The sequence below is a fragment of the Idiotropiscis lumnitzeri genome, chromosome 11 (assembly GCF_059441095.1).
Source record: "Idiotropiscis lumnitzeri isolate Australia: NSW breed Sydney's pygmy pipehorse chromosome 11, RoL_Ilum_1.0, whole genome shotgun sequence".
NCBI lineage: Eukaryota > Metazoa > Chordata > Actinopteri > Syngnathiformes > Syngnathidae > Idiotropiscis > Idiotropiscis lumnitzeri.
This window is the reverse complement of record NC_142401.1, coordinates 21,076,943-21,095,202: the sequence shown is the minus strand read 5'-3', so window position 1 is coordinate 21,095,202 and position 18,260 is coordinate 21,076,943. Positions and strand designations below refer to the sequence as shown.

Genomic DNA, 18,260 nt, shown 5'->3' with positions numbered 1-18,260 from the left:
AATAACTTGTAATCATATTATCCTCAGGAAAGGAGGGGGACTTTATTGTATTCCGAGGTCACCAGTTGGCTCTCAAAAACAGAGAGGTGACACTGACACTGTAAGTGTTTTGGTGGAGATCAAAAGACTTAGATGTTTTCGAAGAAGGTAATGCATATGTAATACAATACAACTTTATAAGTAAACACTTTGACATCGGCATGTAACCAGAATAAAATCATTGTCGAACAAAATGGCTGTGTCAGAAGTTTATTTCGATCACTAATCCAGCCTTTCTCGGCAGCCTCTCTGGGAGGATGCGGAGACAACCAGGTCTTCAAAGAAAATAGACTACACTGTCAGTTAAGATAGTCTTTTCTTGACTTTGATAATCCCCCTTCCAGGATGACCAGGCTGCAATGGATGCTGAGTGGCAACGGTTAACAGGTAATGCGGTGTTATACAATGCAAACTTGAATAGTTTGCGAGGTCTTCCTTAAAATCAGGGAAGAAAGAGAAGTGTTCGAAGTAAAAATTTTAATACTTAGAATTTGAATTTTTATTCAATTTTACGTTGGGTGTACACCATGAACCTCCCAATGTCTTGAAACAGAGTGCCAACAGTCTTCATAGAATGGTCTTCATAAAGAGAAAGTGAATATTAATGGAGCCAAGATCAGCTGTTTTTGCTCCCCATTCAGGTCCTCCTCACGGCCAAAATACTTGGATCGTATTTCCATTGTCTCCACCACTTCCTCCATGGTGACAATTGGAAGTAGTTCCACCCTTGACAAAAACAGCTGATGGTGTTTGTCAACCAACGTAGCTGCTTTTTTGGCTTTCTACACCAGTGTTTTCTATGGGGAAAAAAGGTTTGATAACAACATGACAGATTTTCCTTTGAGTATCCAGTAGTTCACGTGGCACTTACTACATCATCTGTTACATCTCCAACTTTGTCACATGTGGGTACATCTGATAGAAGTTGTTGCTGATCTTGTTGTTCCTCTTAAAAAAAAACATTTTTTTCATTAGTCAAATAAATTTTTTTAAGTCAAGAGAATGAAAGTTTTAAAAAACGTATAGAAGCCAAATATGGGCCAAATGTTTATTTCTATTACTTGTGTTGAGCACTGTGTGGTGCTGTCACTTAGATTATAAAAGAGGACAAAGAAAGGGTGTACACGTGCTGACTAGGAAAGGCATACAGGTTTTTGACCGCTTTGGTGGAGATTGTAAGTTTTGGAAAATTATAGATAAATGAACATTTTAGAAATTTACGTAAGTCCTCTCTGTTAATTGGGACAGGCAGGCATCAAGTAAACAAAGGCACCAGCGCGTCAGACCACCAAGCAACACTTCACTTGCCCAGTACTAGACTATTGTAGAACGTATTTCCCCAAAACTGTCATGGTGAATAGATTTTTTTGTTTTTTCACCATTAGGAACGATTTCTCAGTGAAAAAAATACATTTCTTTTTTTTCAAGTGGGCTTAAAAAAATAAATGAAAATCCATCCATCCATTATCAGTACCGCTTCTCCTTACAAGGTTCACGGGGGGGTGCTGGAGCCTATCCCAGCTATCTTCTGTGAGTGGGCGGGGCACACCCTGAACTGGTTGCCAACCAATCGCAGGGCACGCCTAGACAAACAACCATCAGCACTCACACTCATATCTAGGGGCAATTTAGAGTGTCAAATCAACCGGCCATGCATGTTTTTGGAATGTGGGAGGAAACCGGAGTACCCAGAGGAAACGCACGCAGGCACGGGGAGAACACGCAAACTCCACAAAGGAAGGTCGGAGACGGAGTCGTACCCACGACCTCTGCACTGTGAGGCCATCATGCTAACCAGTTGTCCACCGTGCTGCCATAAATGATAATATTGGTGACAATTGAAATCACCCTTAGAAGTGTTGTCCAGCTGGTGGTTCAGAGGTCGGAACACAGGAGGGATTTCACCTCACACAAATACCATTGAAGCATCCGTCTTTTGAAGCATCCGTCCAGTGCGCAAATAATTTCCCATACCCGAAATGAGACATGAAATGAACTTTTTAAAACAAGGATAACATAGACAATTTTAAGTCAAAAAGTCAAACCTGCCAATGCTGAAATATTCTCCATTAGTAGTATAGAGCCCCTTTTTCTCAATGACGGCATGGCAGACTAAAATAAACAAAACAAAAAAAAACATAATCCAAAAAATATCATCTTTTATCTTTGAGTCAAGTGAGTAGAAAACACACAAGGAGTGAAAACAAATGACAACTCCACTTCCAGTGTAAATGTGTCTTTAACGTTGACACTGGCTTCAACCTTTGTTAGTTTTGAGCCACACTTTTGTTAAATTTACAAGCTGCTATAACTAAAAGAACATTTGGGATGTGACACATGCTGCATCAGAACGTATAGTCAAGTTGTCAAAGTCTTCTAGAGCTTACTTAAAAAAATAAATAAACAAAGATAGGTAATTTACAGTGGTGACGTCATAGGGACATCCAGGACTTGGTAAAGAATTTACTGTAAAGGATTTTATAAGCTTGACTACAAGTGACATGTATTCAGTTTAATGCAATAAAGATATATACTGATTGGGCTTTAATTCAATGCATGAGAAAAGGTCAGGCCAGGCTGTGTGAAATTGCATGGGTGGCAGATGTTTTGTGCAGGATGAGCCGCACGTCGGAGAACTGAGTGTGCAGACGCGAAGGGTCCCGGACTTCGATCAAGGCCACCCGGCTGTTGTTGTGTGAGATGGTCACACGGTCGACCGTGAGAGCAGAATAACAGATCCAGTGGTTCATGGGCAGTGGAGCGCACAAACAACTGCCTTGGCGCACACCGTGGGAAGAGCCGACACGTCACCTTGCGGGCAGAAGACGTCCACTAAGAGAAAGCTAAAGTTAACTGCAGATGACACATAGCCAATAGTAGAATAGTAGGATATCTTTGCTTTGTTTGCTGAAATGTATAAATGATCCTGGGCAACTCGGGGGGGGGGGGCGTCGTCCTCTGTTGGGTACAGGGACGCGCAGAGCTGTAATGGTAGGAACCGAGCCCCAGGCTTTGTATTAGATCTCGTGTTAGGAATAAATCCGCCCCCGTGTGAAGTTGCCGGCTTCCTGGTCATCTTTCTCTCAAAAACGAGCGCGCATAATTGTTGGATGAATGAAGGTCGTGTTTGGTTAACCATTAATGGAGTCAGATAATTAATTCGAACTATTTTGGTAAACTTTTGGTACATTTAAAGTTAGAAATTCCAACAACTGGGAGAAAAAGAAAATCTTAACATACAGGTAGGACAATGAATGAAAAATAATAATCATAAAAAAATAATAAAGATGCCACAATCAAGCCCAAATGGTTGCCCTGGACAAAATGAGAGAAGTTAGAGGGTTAGGTCTTGTTACACATTATCTTTCAACATATATGTATCAAATCATTCTTTCATTCCAATGTCCTGGATTAATCTTCTGGCAGAAGCTTCTAAATTTCAAAAGAAAGCATAATTAAGATCTTCTTATGGATGAATTGTAAAAACATCTGTCCATGCAGCCCACCACCACACCACAAGTGCTCGCAAACCACACAACCAACACAACAAAACATGCAGTAGTCATTCAAAAGAATTGTTGACTTTTTAGGTTGGCTGAATACCAAATCAGTTCTGCAAAGAACATGGTCTGGTAAATAAAAGGGAAAGCACGAAAGAAGACTTTGATCGCAGAAAAGCGCACACATTAGAAAGAACTGGGCATTAAGTTGTTTCATTTCCTTATCACCTAACCCAAACTGTGCATGTGCACATTTGGAGTCCAAAAACACAATGTTTCTCTGTGTTGGCTTCATAACCTGTAATTATAGGCAATGACATTTCAACATAATTTTTGAGAGAAAGGATGACCACACTCTACAACGCAAAATCAACGCAATTACAAAGCTGTGTAGTTGGTGAGTACATAGTCCCCCCTCCAGGTCAAAGCTATCTGATTAGTTGAATCAAGTGCCACTGAATTTTTTCTTAAATAGAAAGCAAACTTGGTATCAGGTCCGCGATTTGTATGTCAGGGAGAAATGACTATCTCGTTGATTCCTTTCATTATTGGGATGGGTCTTTGAAACCCCCTCATTCATACAAGTTGTTGGGGCTTAATTGTCCAGCTTTTTGGCAAGCCTTGAGGTGTGCCTCAATGTTATCGCTCCTCATTACTGTTCCTTCACACATTGGGCAATGGTAATGAGCATAACTTCTACTGGATAGATATTTTTTTTATTCTAAGAAAATAATAAAAAGAATAAACTACTCACAGACACACGAATATGGATGCATATCAGAGAGAAATACACAAACAGATATTACCTTGAAACTGCATTTTTAGTGTGCACTTACAGGTGCCCGAGTAATTTAGGGAGACGAGCAGGTTTGACTTAGGTCGAGCAGCGCTGCACTTCATTCGGTTGAATGACCAAAGTTAGTTTTGATAAAGTTACAATCATAAACAGTCATTTTTATGAGTTGATTAATTTAAATGTAATAACGACATGTTTTCGCAAGGACCGAAGTGTCACTTACGTTTTCTCAAGACATCGTAGTGGGCTAAAAATTAAGTGCGACTATGGCAAGCCGTTTGAGCATTTATTCCATATCCTTGATATCACACATTTGTGTATTTCACTAGTGCGGTCTTTTCCAGCACTAGTTATACATTCAGCTACACTAGTGATGCCCTCTGTCGTACTAGTTGCACAGAAACTCTGACAAGTGACTCATTTTCAGCAACATGTAACTAGTAAAATGTGGATTATTCCAACATGTTAACTAGTGACATATGATTTCCTACACTAGTTCACTAGTGAGAGCGAAAATACTCACTAGTTAACTAGTAACGGCAAAAATACTTACTAGTTCACTTGTGAAAGCCCTTTAAGCCTTGATATTTAACTAGTAACTTTCAAAAATGTTACTTGTCAACTAGTGATACTCCAAATTTCCACTAGTTGCACTAGTGAGAAATTTTGACTGAACTAGTTCAACTAGTGAGGTCCAAAATGTTTACTAGTTGAACGAGTGGATGCCAAACTGCTCTCTAGTCAACTAGTTACACAAAAAACTAATGAGAAGGTGGGGCAGATGTGTGCATCCAGGATTCCTATTGGCTCTACAGTTAAATGCACTAATCAGAATTCAGCTTTTGTCATTGTCCCACCCACTTTATTAGTGCATGTTTTACACTAGTTGACAAGTGGTCCTGGGGAACTGAAGCTAGTTTACTAGCAGCTGCCTCTTGTGGGGTACATGTTGACTAGTGAATGCATAAAGCCAAACTACTTAAATACTTGCAATCTATTTTGGCCTTACAAGTTAACTAGAGAGGCTCAAAATATTAACTAGTGAACAAGTACATGCTGAGATATCCACTAGTTACACTAGTTGTGCTCATTTTGACCTCTCTTGTTAACTAGTAAACCACATGTATTCTAACTAGTGTTGGAATTTATCTTTAAATCAATGTTAGAATTTAATTTTAAACCAATGTAAACTCAAATTAATAATCTGACTCCAATTTGTGACTTTACCCAACTCTCACTCATCCAACAATATGCGCGCTCGTTCTGCAATAGAAAGGTATCAGGAAGCCGGCATTTTCACACACGAGTGGATTTATTCCTAACACACAAATCTACAACTTGAGTTTGGGTCCCTCTCAATACAGCTCTCTCTGTCTTCGCTGTTCAGCATTAATTTATAGACACAATATGCAAATGACACAGAGACAAAGGCATCCTGGCATGATTCTATTGGCTATGTGTATGCTGCAGTTAACTTTAGCTTGCTTCTCTTGGTCTTTCTTCAAGTGGTGGCCCCTCCTGCTTGTGGCTGAAGGGTCCAGTTTCTTGTGCATCCCTTCCCCCTCGAGGTATCTGTCTGCGCCAGGCACCGACCTAAAACCTCCCAAACCTCACATTCTTTCACTTTCTTTTTCCAACTTCACCAGCCACACACGCAGCATTCCACAGAATAACAGTGACACAAGATGCAGGACATCGAATAAAACTAGCCAGGTTTAAACTCTTCCACTCCTTTATTCCCTCTCATGACCTCAGACAACTGAGGTCATCACTCGAACCCCTCATTTTATTGTTAAACACGAGCTAAAAATAAAACAACGAAAAATTAGTAACAACTATAAATCCATAGAAGGTGAGGTAAAGCTCAATAGAAAATTAGTAAAAAATTAAAAATCAATAGAAAATTATTAAAACTTAAAAATCAATAGAAAATGTCATTCTAGTAGAAAATCCGTAGAAAATTTCATTTCCTCCTCATGGCCTCAGGTCGCTGAGGCCATCTACACATACTCACATCCCGGACTCCCGTAGGGCCACAGCTGTCCCCCCCCCCCCTCCTGGGGGTCCTACTAAGGGATCATCATGTACTGGCCAACAGGAGGGAGTGGCCCCAACGTGCGTTCAATTGTCTTAACAGTTAATGATCTGACACATGGAATACAACAACATCCACATAACACCATAATAGCGGCAAACACAGCGATAGAAATCAGTACTGATGCAATCAAGCTTTTATATTTGCCAAAGATGTTTAACCAGTCAGAATACCAACTGGTGTCCACACCTGAGTGCTCCTTCATTTTGTCACTTAACGCGCGCAGACCCTCCAATGCCTTGGTAAGGCGACCGTCAGGAGATGTTTTGTTGGGAATCAGAGTACAACACTGATCCCCAAAAATACCACACACTCCTCCTCTTTCGGCTAACACCATATCTAAGCTTATTCTGTTCTGGAATGCCATAAGAGACGTGGCAGCCAATTGCTCATGCACTGCCTGGAGTGCCGAGGTGGTGAAGTTCGCCAATCGTTGGACATTATAATCAACATAATTAATCCGGTCCACATTTTTGTTTACCGTAACAAACAGGAAAATACTCTCCCATCCTGCCGCAATTTGATCCACCAATTTATACTCGTCAGGGATCCCTCTTGGAACTCCAATTGCATCTATATACGTGGGATCTCCTGCATTCAACCATTCTTGCATGTCCCTTCTCTTCCTGTTAAGGAAGGGGACTCTTCCCCATTGTCCAACACCTTCCCACTCCATTTTGGCCAGATCTAAGGCTGTCACACTAACTGGCATGATCAGCGTTACCAGGGCGCACTTACCTGAGGCATTGGTGGGAAGCCTATCGTACAGCACTTTCTCTCCACACCACAGCCAAACATCATCACGAGCGAGAGGGATTCCTACTGGCAAAGACACATTTTCATGACACCATGACTCCTGGAGATTTCCAATCCCAGGACCAGTCCCATTTAACTTTTAGGCAGGTGAACTTTTGTTTTGCAACTTGGGTGTCAAAAATAGGCTCTTTCTTTTTTATTCCCACATCATTCCATGGGTGTGTCCAATTAAAATTGTACCCAAGTGTTCACCTGTGTCGGTTGTTTACATTTCAGATTTAGCAGTAGTTGTTGTGTCTGTGTCAGCGTCTTACCATCATCTCGCTCTGCTCCATACCATACCATTCCATTACATGCTCCTTTCGCTCCATCACTTCTGTCATCCCGCATCCTATGTTCAAACGCCAACATCGTCCACACAAAGCACACGCCAGCAAGCAAAATAGTCAATAAGTTAAACATTTGCATCGTCATCGTCTTTGTTCAGACTCGAAAGTGTGAAAGTGTCTGACTTTGATCCAATTCATGCCATCTACACATTCCCTCTCTTGACCTGCCCGTCCGGGCGGTCAACCTCTAAGCTCAACCATGGCGGGCACAAATACTGGGGCCGGGCGCAACTGTGAGCTATGGTACCACTTTTGTCCTGTAGTTCCCAATTGGATGGCGTGTCAGGTTCTAGCCAGAACTCTAAACTGTCCTTATCAGCGAGATTGAGTCCACCTCCGGGAAAGCACCCGGAGGTTGATGTACGGAGCGATGTCCGACTCCAGTGATGCTGAGTTCACTGAGTTCAAATATCTAACTGTGTTCCGAGATTACAAATTAAACCTCGAGCTAACGCTCCAATTTTGACTGTTAATTGACAAATTTTAAAGCAACACAAATGAAATAGTAACCATTTATGCTTAAAATAAAAAATCCCAAAACTATAATAACGCAGATACCGAATTAAACCTCTATTTTTTCTTTTTTTTTTTTATGGGAAGAAAAGGTGCTCTACAAGACATAGACAGCTCCAAGACCGCTGCAGTCTTCACCTCCTATTGTCTCATGATTGGCTCAATCCACCTACAGGCTGTGCCCACACTGATTCTGTCAACTGGGGGAGGGGGTAGAGACAGTAAAAACAATCGCGGAGCTGTGGAGCCGAGCCCCAAATCAGTCGGGCCCTGGGTCCACAACACCTCTAGCAGAGACACACACAGAACTACCATTTCCGAGCGACCCTTCCCTGGAAATTTTGAAATTTAGTAATGTTCCCAAAACCAAAGAATTTGTAGTCGGTGCTGATATATGATCTCCCGATTGTGCAACAACTATGGGGTCTAGACCTCTAGTAAGATGACGCTCATCAATATTCAATGCGATTTGTGGCTCGGCGAAAGTAAACAATTCATACCATTTCCGCTGTCCAGGGACAAGGCACGCGTGCGAGGCAACGCAGGTAGACATAACAAATATATAATTCTAACGCAAGATGCACTCATGACTAAATTTGGATGAGTGCATTTTTGATAAACCAAATCATGTTTGTGATCACATGTACAATGTGATATGTCAATCGGTGAATTGAAAGGGTGGCGGTTGCTAAACCACTCAGACCAGAGCAAGAACAGGGCATACCCACCGCGGGAGGATGGGAACCAGGTTTCAGAGCTGCCCTCAAATGTTTCAGTTCAGTTTAGCCACTGGGAAGGAAGAGAGCACGACATATGCTCCCTCCGACGGATGTGCAGAGTCAAGTTCAGTCCCATCCGGGAATGCCACTCGAATTCCAGTGTTCGTTCAGTCAATGGCAGTGACTCAGGCAATCTTGAGAGTCCACATGGCTCAGTGGGGGTTGCGGAAGGAGCTCATAGCTCGCCCCAATATCCAGCACCATCGAAAACTTGTCCATCCACCGTCCCCGGACTGCTAGGACCTGCTAGTCCTCGAATGCTGAAGCTCCGCTGCCCCCTGTCATGGAATGGGGTACGAGCGGGTTTGTGTCAAGTGCGTTGGGAGTGGGTAACGGTGGCGCCCCCTGCGCTGGTGGAGCTCTTTGTGACAGATATGGCACCGGAGGACGGCACATTCCAGAAAGTGGCTCGGCATGGACAGCTCATCACCCAGTGACCCCACACCCCGCAGCAAGAGCACACCCCACTCACAACCCCCGTCTGTAATCACCCATACCTCTGTTACTGCAATCCCAACCTCGTTGACTGGCCTGCTATGGACAGCAGCCAGTCTTCTGTGGCGCTGCGTCACCCGAACCTTGCCCAGAAGCAGCAGAAGTGGAAGGAGCAGCTGCCTCCTTTTTTCTTATCTCTCTTGGCCTTCTAAACCTGCAAGTACAATAATTTTAGTCACGCTCCTTAATCCAATCCCATATTTTCCTTTTCTGATGTCGTGCAAAATTCTGTACAAAATGTGTTCTACTTAGCCCGAGTAGCATTTCTCATTGATGGACTATTTCGCCTGATTTCTGCCACTGGGAGGGGCACGCCCTTGTGGACGGCCAACTGGAACAGCTGTGTAATGTCGACATTATTGGATGGGTCACTGCCGGAAGTCTCACTCTATTCACATCTCGCCCTGGCCACATAGACCAGGCCTGTCTCCCCCTTCCACACCTGAAAGACACAGCAACATCGACCCCAACGGGCCAGAAATATCTGATGCACGGCACGGCCAATCTCACCTGAGGTGTCCCCACTTAGCTGGTGACCATCATGCTGGTCAGCAGGTCTGGCCTCGGCCTCAAGTGAGGACAGTTCCTCTTAAATAAATTTTGTCCCGCTTGTAACTCTGTATAAACCTCTTAGTCTGGTGTCTCCTTTGTAGGAGATTTCAACCAACGTGACCTCTTTACAACGTGTGACCTCTTTACAACGTGTCGAATAAACCAATGTTGACCTTTCTGCTATCTTTACAGCTGTGAGAGCTGTTACTAACGCCTCCTTCCCCCTTGGGTAATTACGAATGTCTTATCTTCAAACTTCTTACAAGCACCCAGTATCCTGGCTTTACTAGATTACTGCCCTGCTGGGAGACGGAAAGAGCTTTGTCACTCTAAATTTGCGCCTGTCTTTTGTTTTCCTAACACTTTTCACATATGGTCAGCTAAAGTTGCTTTAACAACTATTTCCCATTTGTTCTTAAATTTGAGGTATTCTATAAGTTCTTCCAAACAATGTTTTACAATGTCTTAGTCCTAAATACAATGAAATACGTTACAATGGAAAATATCAGAATAAAATTTCATACATCCAACATGAGACACGTGCTTGAGACCACTTCAGGGTCATATATGTCTGAAATATCTCCTCTACAACAACTTACCCTTGCGTTAAGTGAGTAATTTTCCATAAAAACAGTGCCACTAATTCGACATTAACTTCAAGTATCACTGCTGTGGTGCTGTATTATATGGAAAAGTCTGAACAATCCAAGAAAATTTTGCCCTATCCTGGACTGGGTGTGTGTTATCTAGTCGCGCATCCAATGTGAATATATCTTATATCTCCCTCCTTGTTGAGGAGAACCTCTGGGATGGTAGTGGTGAGGCGCTATTTGAAGCATTCTCTGGCCTTCTGGTCACACTGGTCACATGTCACCTCAAACCTGTGGAGATAACTGGAGGTGTGGCAATTGCCAGTGAGAAGAGACAAATTATCTTCCTTCCAAAACTTTCAGTTTTGCATAAATTTTGTGTAATAACGTCAATCAATCATTCACTTGATGCTTGAATTTAATTACTCCAATCTTTCTCCAAAAACAATTTGAAAATCAATACTCGGGAGTGCAATAGGGATTCAGGTTGATCAGGCCTGTCCACCCATCGCATCCTAAGTACTGTAAGGGCTTGCCGGTGACCTCAAACAATTTTCTGTCCTGAGGCCCGTCCCTTAAACATTCACTCAAACCACATATGCATCCAAACACTTTTTCTTTCACACTTTCATTCACCAAACGATACTTTCCAATTCCACACAGAGACCCCTCCCTTGGCGCGTCCGCCTTGATTTCACTGAGATTTGTGCTGGCAGATCCATAATTTTGCCTTAATTTAGCCCGCGTATGCCAAGGACGTAGCTGACGAAACTGCACCTGTGACATCAAACAGCTCATAGATGCGAATGTTAGCAGTCTGGTATTTATGGAATGATGTCATATCCTCTAAAATTGTCATGTCAGCGTTCGCGTCGTACAGTCAAAAAAAAAAACATCTGTCTTCCACCTTTGTCACATTTAATACACATCAGTTAATAAATCATCTACAAAACTATTTAGTCCAACTTTATATTTGGTAAACCAATCTCCAATGGCTAGATATTCCCCTTTCCAAAGATTTTCTTTCAACATGTTCATAGAATACTTCACTTAAAACTTATCCCAAAACCATAATCCCTTTGCTTAAAAATTTACATTTTAATAAGATTGTCGCCGCCCTGCTGTTCCTCAGGCATCCCCTGCATGTTTCAGTATTTAACTTGTGTTCTAATTCCCTGCTAATTTGTATTTATTGTTAGGTTGAATACATATATTTTATCCCGTACCTTACTACACTAGCACTGTAAAATAAAACTGCTCCACACCTCAATGAGAGGCAGATGCCTGAAGATTAGATCAACGTCTGCAACATCGAGGGGGGGGTGCTGAGACACACCTCTGAAACAAAAAGACTGTGACCTTCTTTCGAGAGCACCAAAAGGCATATCTTCCTTTTCAATCAGTTAACGACTGCCATTGATGCCTGTTTTTCCTCTTGTGTCTGAAATGTTTACATGTTCCTGCTGGTGCTTCCCCCCCCGGGGCCAGCACGGGCGTCTCCACACTCCCCTGCTGTTCTCCTTGCACCCTCTCTCTCATTATTCACAGCCTGTTCGATCAATTGTATGGTCGCTGGTGTCATCTGTGAATCGTTATCTTTTGCATCTCAAACCATTCTGCTCCCCCCCCATTAATGGCGCCGTCGGATCGGGCGGCGGCTCAAACACATACTGTTGCGAGTCTGGCAACTGTGGATAAATGCCTCTCAGACATTCCGTCTTTTCTTCCACTTTTTCAATCACTTCATCCTCTTTCTCTGACTTCCTCCCCCTACTTGGGAACGAGCATCTAACTTCAAAGAGCTGTTAACTCTTTGTTAGAGCACACTCATGATTTTACGATTACACCTCTACCCATTGCCTTCTGTAAAATCTTTCTCACTCTTATTTTTTCCTTTAATTTTCCAAATTCACTGTAGCCTTACCAAAGCCACTCAAACAATCAAGGTATCAAATCACAAACTACAAAGTCAGGAACCACCTATGCTCTTGCAAAGTTTTCTCATGCTCTCAAAAGCTTCATTCAATTATGATTTCATAACACCAATTTTTTTTTCTTTGTGTCATTTCCATCTGTGCATTTCATTCCAGTTACTAATTACAGTTACCTTAATAGAAAGACCATCAACTAAAGTATGAAACATAAAATATTTATTTCTTCAATTCCTCCTTACAGCAGACCCTAATTCTTATCCTTTTCATTTGTTCAAGTCACACCTTCTTCAATACTGCCTGTTTAATCATCCTCCTTTCAATGGAACATTAATTGTTCCTTTCTCTTTTCTTATTGAACTTCCAATCTCTACACTGACACAATTTCTTCTCTTTTCTTATTTCATCCCTACTTCATGTTTTTCTTCTCTTTTTTATGTTTCATTTTTATGAATTTATCCTTAATCTCCGTGCCACACCCGAGACCACTATCACACTTACTCTCCTTCGCCATCTTGAAATCCACTCGTGTGTGTCCCAACCACTTCTTACGCAGAACAATTTTAGCCTTCACATTCACACAGCTTCCACACAGACACGTAAATCCCAGATTTTAAACCGTGTCCCGATACGTAAATCCCAGATTTTATACCGTATCTTAACCACGAATAGTTCCAAACTATTCTAGTAGGTAAATCCCAGATTTCAGACCCTACTAACGTCCACACTGTAACACTTTTTATTATTTTTTTTTAACTATACTACTTTACTTTTGCGCCATTAATTATGCTAGAAGGTAAATCCCAGATTTTACACCCTAATAGCGTCCAACACTTTTACGCTTACTACGTTCCGCTCCTCCTTCCTCTTATAATTTAGCGTTGCCAATGTGCAGAATTTGAAAGGGTTCTGCTTACCTTGTTTCACTGTGGGCCCAAGAGGAAAGATGGTCGGATGTGTGGCTCTTTTATACTTTATCCTTTCTCAGGTCGTCACCTGGTGTGGACGTGCGAGACCCAGTCTCATGTGGTTTTTCTCGAAGTTCCAAACTTCTTTTACCTCTCATGCATCGCGTCGGCGTCACCATAATTGTTGGAATTTATCTTTAAATCAATGTTAGAATTTAATTTTAAACCAATGTAAACTCAAATTAATAATCTGACTCCAATTTGTGACTTTACCCAACTCTCACTCATCCAACAATATGCGCGCTCGTTCTGCAATAGAAAGGTATCAGGAAGCCGGCATTTTCACACACGAGTGGATTTATTCCTAACACACAAATCTACAACTTGAGTTTGGGTCCCTCTCAATACAGCTCTCTCTGTCTTCGCTGTTCAGCATTAATTTATAGACACAATATGCAAATGACACAGAGACAAAGGCATCCTGGCATGATTCTATTGGCTATGTGTATGCTGCAGTTAACTTTAGCTTGCTTCTCTTGGTCTTTCTTCAAGTGGTGGCCCGTCCTGCTTGTGGCTGAAGGGTCCAGTTTCTTGTGCATCCCTTCCCCCTCGAGGTATCTGTCTGCGCCAGGCACCGACCTAAAACCTCCCAAACCTCACATTCTTTCACTTTCTTTTTCCAACTTCACCAGCCACACACACAGCATTCCACAGAATAACAGTGACACAAGATGCAGGACATCGAATAAAACTAGCCAGGTTTAAACTCTTCCACTCCTTTACTAGTAAAGTATTTGGGTTCAAAGTGAGTCACTAGCAAACTAGTGGCAATTATTTTCACATCACTAGTTCACAAGTGGATGACATTTGTCTCACTTGTCAGGCTCAATTCTGAACTTGTACAGACTTTGACTGAGCATGTTTGACAAAATTGCGCACCAGGTGACATGTGCGCACAACAAGTAAACTAGTGAAATCATCAAATTTGAGTAGTTGATTTGTTTCCCAATTACAACACTATACAAGTTCACAAGTTGTGCCCACATATCAACTAGTAAGCAATTTTGGTTAACTAGTATGATATAAATGCCAGCTAGTATGCAAAAAACATTAGCTAGTACTCCAAAAATCCCCACATGTTAGATATTTGTTGTGCGAGTTGTGCACAGTGCCTCACTCATGATGCATAACATTTAACAAGTAAAAATAAAAGGCCAACATGTAGGAGAAAATTCAAACATGTTCAGTCAAATCTTGCACAAGTTCTTTTCTGTGTCTGACAAGTGAGACAAAAATCCTTCTACTTGTTATCTAGTCAAATAGACATCAGTGTCACTCGTTAACTAGTGACTCATTGTGGACTCAACTAGTTCACTAGAATGAAAACATGTGTTTCACAAGTTAACAAGTGGGGTAAAAATTAGACCAACTAGTGTAACTAGTGGCTATCTTTGTATTTACTTGTAAACTAGTTCACATTTTGAACCTCACTAGTCAGCTAGTAGGGTTGGCAAGATCTCAACCAGTGTGACTAGTGGACATTTTATGCCTTACTTGTGAACTATTGAGCAATTTGAGAATCTGACAAGTCAACGAGTAAGGCCAGGAAAAAGCTTAACTAGTGTCACTAGTGGACATTTGGACCTTACTAGATGACATGTAAAATGAAATATGTGACCATTGTTGTCTCTAAAATCACTCATACACCAACATGTTCACTAGTGAACTGCATTCAAATGAAGCAGGCGGGACAAGTACTTTGATTGGTCAATATCTTGATGAGATCGCTTGACGCTTTAACCCTTAAGAGGCCAGCCCGTAATACCTGTTATGAAAAGAGTGATTGTATAAAAACATTTCATACTTATGATTAATCTTACTCTCTCTCCCTCTCCACATAGAGGCTGGTGTAAAAATAGGTATGTAGTTATATAAAAGAGAAAACATGTACAATACTTTCTGTGTAGTAAATATTAAGTTTTTAAATATTCCATAATATAAAATACAGTTATCATATGTGACTAATTTCAGACTACCGTATACCAAAATCATGAGCAGTGACTGGTTAGATTATATTATTTTGAAATGGGCCGCCAATAGAAAACCATTGCATTCTTTCCTACTGATCCCCATGACCTAAAAAATGCCCATTAGTTCACTAGTAAGCTCATTTTTGTATCTTACTAGTTAACATGTAAGATAAAAATGCCCACTAGTTCACTAGTAAGCTCATTTTTGTATCTTACTAGTTAACATGTAAGATAAAAATGCCCACTAGTTCACTAGTAAGCTCATTTTTGTATCTTACTAGTGAACATGTAAGATAAAAATGCCCACTAGTTCACTAGTAAGCTCATTTTTGTATCTTACTAGTGAACATGTAAGCCCATAAATGCTGTGGGGCACTAGTGTGAAATGCATGCTCAAGGCCATAGAATAAATACTCAAATGGCGTGCCTCGGCAAGCCTTTTCAATATTTATTCAACGGACGCCTTGTCACGATCCTACATTACCCAGGATTCATCCGACATGACGTTTGTTTTTCGGACAGCCAATCACGATACATGATGTGCCAACCAGCGACTTAAGCCGAAGAGAAAACCTTCAGAGGTATTGCAATGTTTTTTGTAAATATTACTCTTAATGTGATACCAAATTTGATTTTACGATTATTTTAGGCGACAAAGTAGTGGTGTAAACGTCAAATGTGTGGTCAATTTATCAAGATAAGCCCTGCTTAAAAACTTGCTTCAACGATTTCGGAGATGTCTGTGTCCGGTTTTGATGGCGGATGGCGGCAGTTCAACGCTCACAGTTGCCGCCGAGAGCAGCTTCATGCCGGCAGGACTTTCTGAAATCTGCCGCTGCTAGTTTTATAGCGAACCGCAAAAGATGAAGATTTCCGCGCATTTGACGCTCACATTTTGACTTCACGGTGTAGTTTGTTCATTGCTCACAAGCTAATAGAGTAGGAACAAGAGTTCAATTAACGTTGGAACATAATCGTTCATTATCGTTTGCTAGCTGCGTTTGTATATTTGAATTATTTCCTTGCCTTCATTACACGCAGTATTTGTATTCCTTTGTAACTGTGTATTATAAATAAGGTTGCGCTATATGTTACTGGACAAACTATAGGTCCTGACTGCTTGGAGACCCCACGGCAGATGAGCAGCTCCATTCGGACCCTTCTGACGGCGCATCTTCTGCAGCACGATGCTGTTCATAGAAGCTAAAGGGTGATCAGCTTCCCTAAATAACACCAGGAGGAGGAGAGACACAACTTCTTCCCGAAATCTTGATAAAAACATCCCGTTTATTCATTGTTAAATTAATTATATATTTCATGTAACTTATGTTTACAATAAAATGTTTTTCAACTGTATTCTGGATATGCATTGTCTGAAATTAAGTGGTGAAACCACAACTAATATTTCCTCCAACATCGAACCTGCTCGGTCACATCTTCTGTCTTAAAAAACAAAACACAATCAGTGGCTTCAATAAAGATTGTAGAAACCTCAAAATGCACACACATTCATTTATTTGATATTACACGGTAAGAAGATTGTGTTTTTGTATTTTATTTACTTCCGTTGTTTTTCCACAACAAACAATCATTAGAGACGAGCAGGGGGTGATGTCATCAAGTATTGTAATATTATTTTATTGTGCTGTTCTCCCAAATCCGCATTTACAATACAGATTACAGCATCTTTAACAAATACGCATCAACTTTGAACAGATTCAACAACTGAAAAATCACAGCCTCGTGAAGGCAGAATTAATTGCAGGACTTCTGCATTATACTGCATTCCTTTTATTTTGTATACTAAAAGTGGATTGGAGTGAATTTTTAGCAGTACTATTACCCCTTATGTTCATGTAAATAATAAATATACATCCCCCAGAGAGCCATTCCCTGAGAAAAAATGTTTTATTCTGCATATATACCAAGCAACAGGCAGTAAAAGAAACTGTGGACACTCGGGATCAGGCTTTACAGGGTTAATTTTTTGCTGGGTGGCGCTCCTATCAGAGAACCAATAGGAGGCATACACTCATGGTACTTTCCCGCCTCCTCATTAGCATTTAGCGTAACTAGTGCAACTAGTGAGCAATTTGTGTTTCACTAGTTCTACGAGTGAAAATTTGGACATCAGTAGTTTACTAGTTAATCCAAAAAGACAATTTCACCAGTTAACTAGTGAGCAGGTTGGCATCCACTAGTGCTACTAGTGAACATTTTGGAACTCACTAGTGGAACTAGTTCAGTCAAAATCTTTCACTAGTGTAACTAGTGGATATTTGAGGCATCACTAGTTTACAAGTAATTTTTTTTAGACTCACTAGTTAAATATCAAGACTTCAAGGGACTTTCACTAGTGAACTAGTTGATGTTTATCTTTCACTAGTTAACCAGTGGGTATTTAATTTCCAACTAGTTGTCTAGTGCATGCAATCATAAGTCACTAGTTAACATGTTAGAATAATCCATGTTTAACTAGTTAACATGTTGACGCTTTTGTGACTTACCTGTTAGCTTGTAATACTTTGAACATTACTAGTTTGGTCCAGTGGGCCACTAGAGCATAAAAAAGATGACTAGCTGGGAATTTGGCACTACTAGTGCGCATCTAGGTGTCACAAGTTAGACTTCTACCAGCACTAGTTGCACAAAAGACTCACTAGTTGCTAAAAATGAGTCACTTGTTAGAGTTTCTGTGCAACATGTACGACAAAGGCATCACATCACTAGTGTGGCTGAATGTATTACTAGTGCTGGAAAAGACCGCACTAGTGAAATACACAAATGTGTGATATCAAGGATATGGAATAAATGCTCAAACGGCTTGCCATATGCGACCGCTTACTCTGACAAAGCTACGCACTTCTGCTTGCAGGCAGTGTACGCT

At 41.1% G+C, this 18,260-nt stretch overlaps 2 long non-coding RNA genes across 3 annotated transcripts; one reads left to right on the top strand and one right to left on the bottom strand.

Annotated features, from left to right (window-relative positions):
- Positions 1–392: 392 nt before the first annotated feature.
- LOC148328344 (uncharacterized) lies at positions 393–4,600 on the bottom strand. 2 transcript variants are annotated; one of them, XR_015845789.1, is made up of 4 exons: positions 4,559–4,600; positions 2,085–2,151; positions 911–987; positions 393–836 (listed from the first exon to the last, which is right to left on the bottom strand). It is a non-coding gene; the product is annotated as an uncharacterized LOC148328344 (long non-coding RNA). The 2 variants fall into 2 exon arrangements; XR_015845788.1 differs by having other exon boundaries at positions 2,667–4,594.
- A 10,560-nt stretch (positions 4,601–15,160) lies between these two features.
- LOC148328343 (uncharacterized) lies at positions 15,161–16,729 on the top strand. Its single transcript, XR_015845842.1, has 2 exons — positions 15,161–15,954; positions 16,483–16,729. It is a non-coding gene; the product is annotated as an uncharacterized LOC148328343 (long non-coding RNA).
- Positions 16,730–18,260: the final 1,531 nt, after the last annotated feature.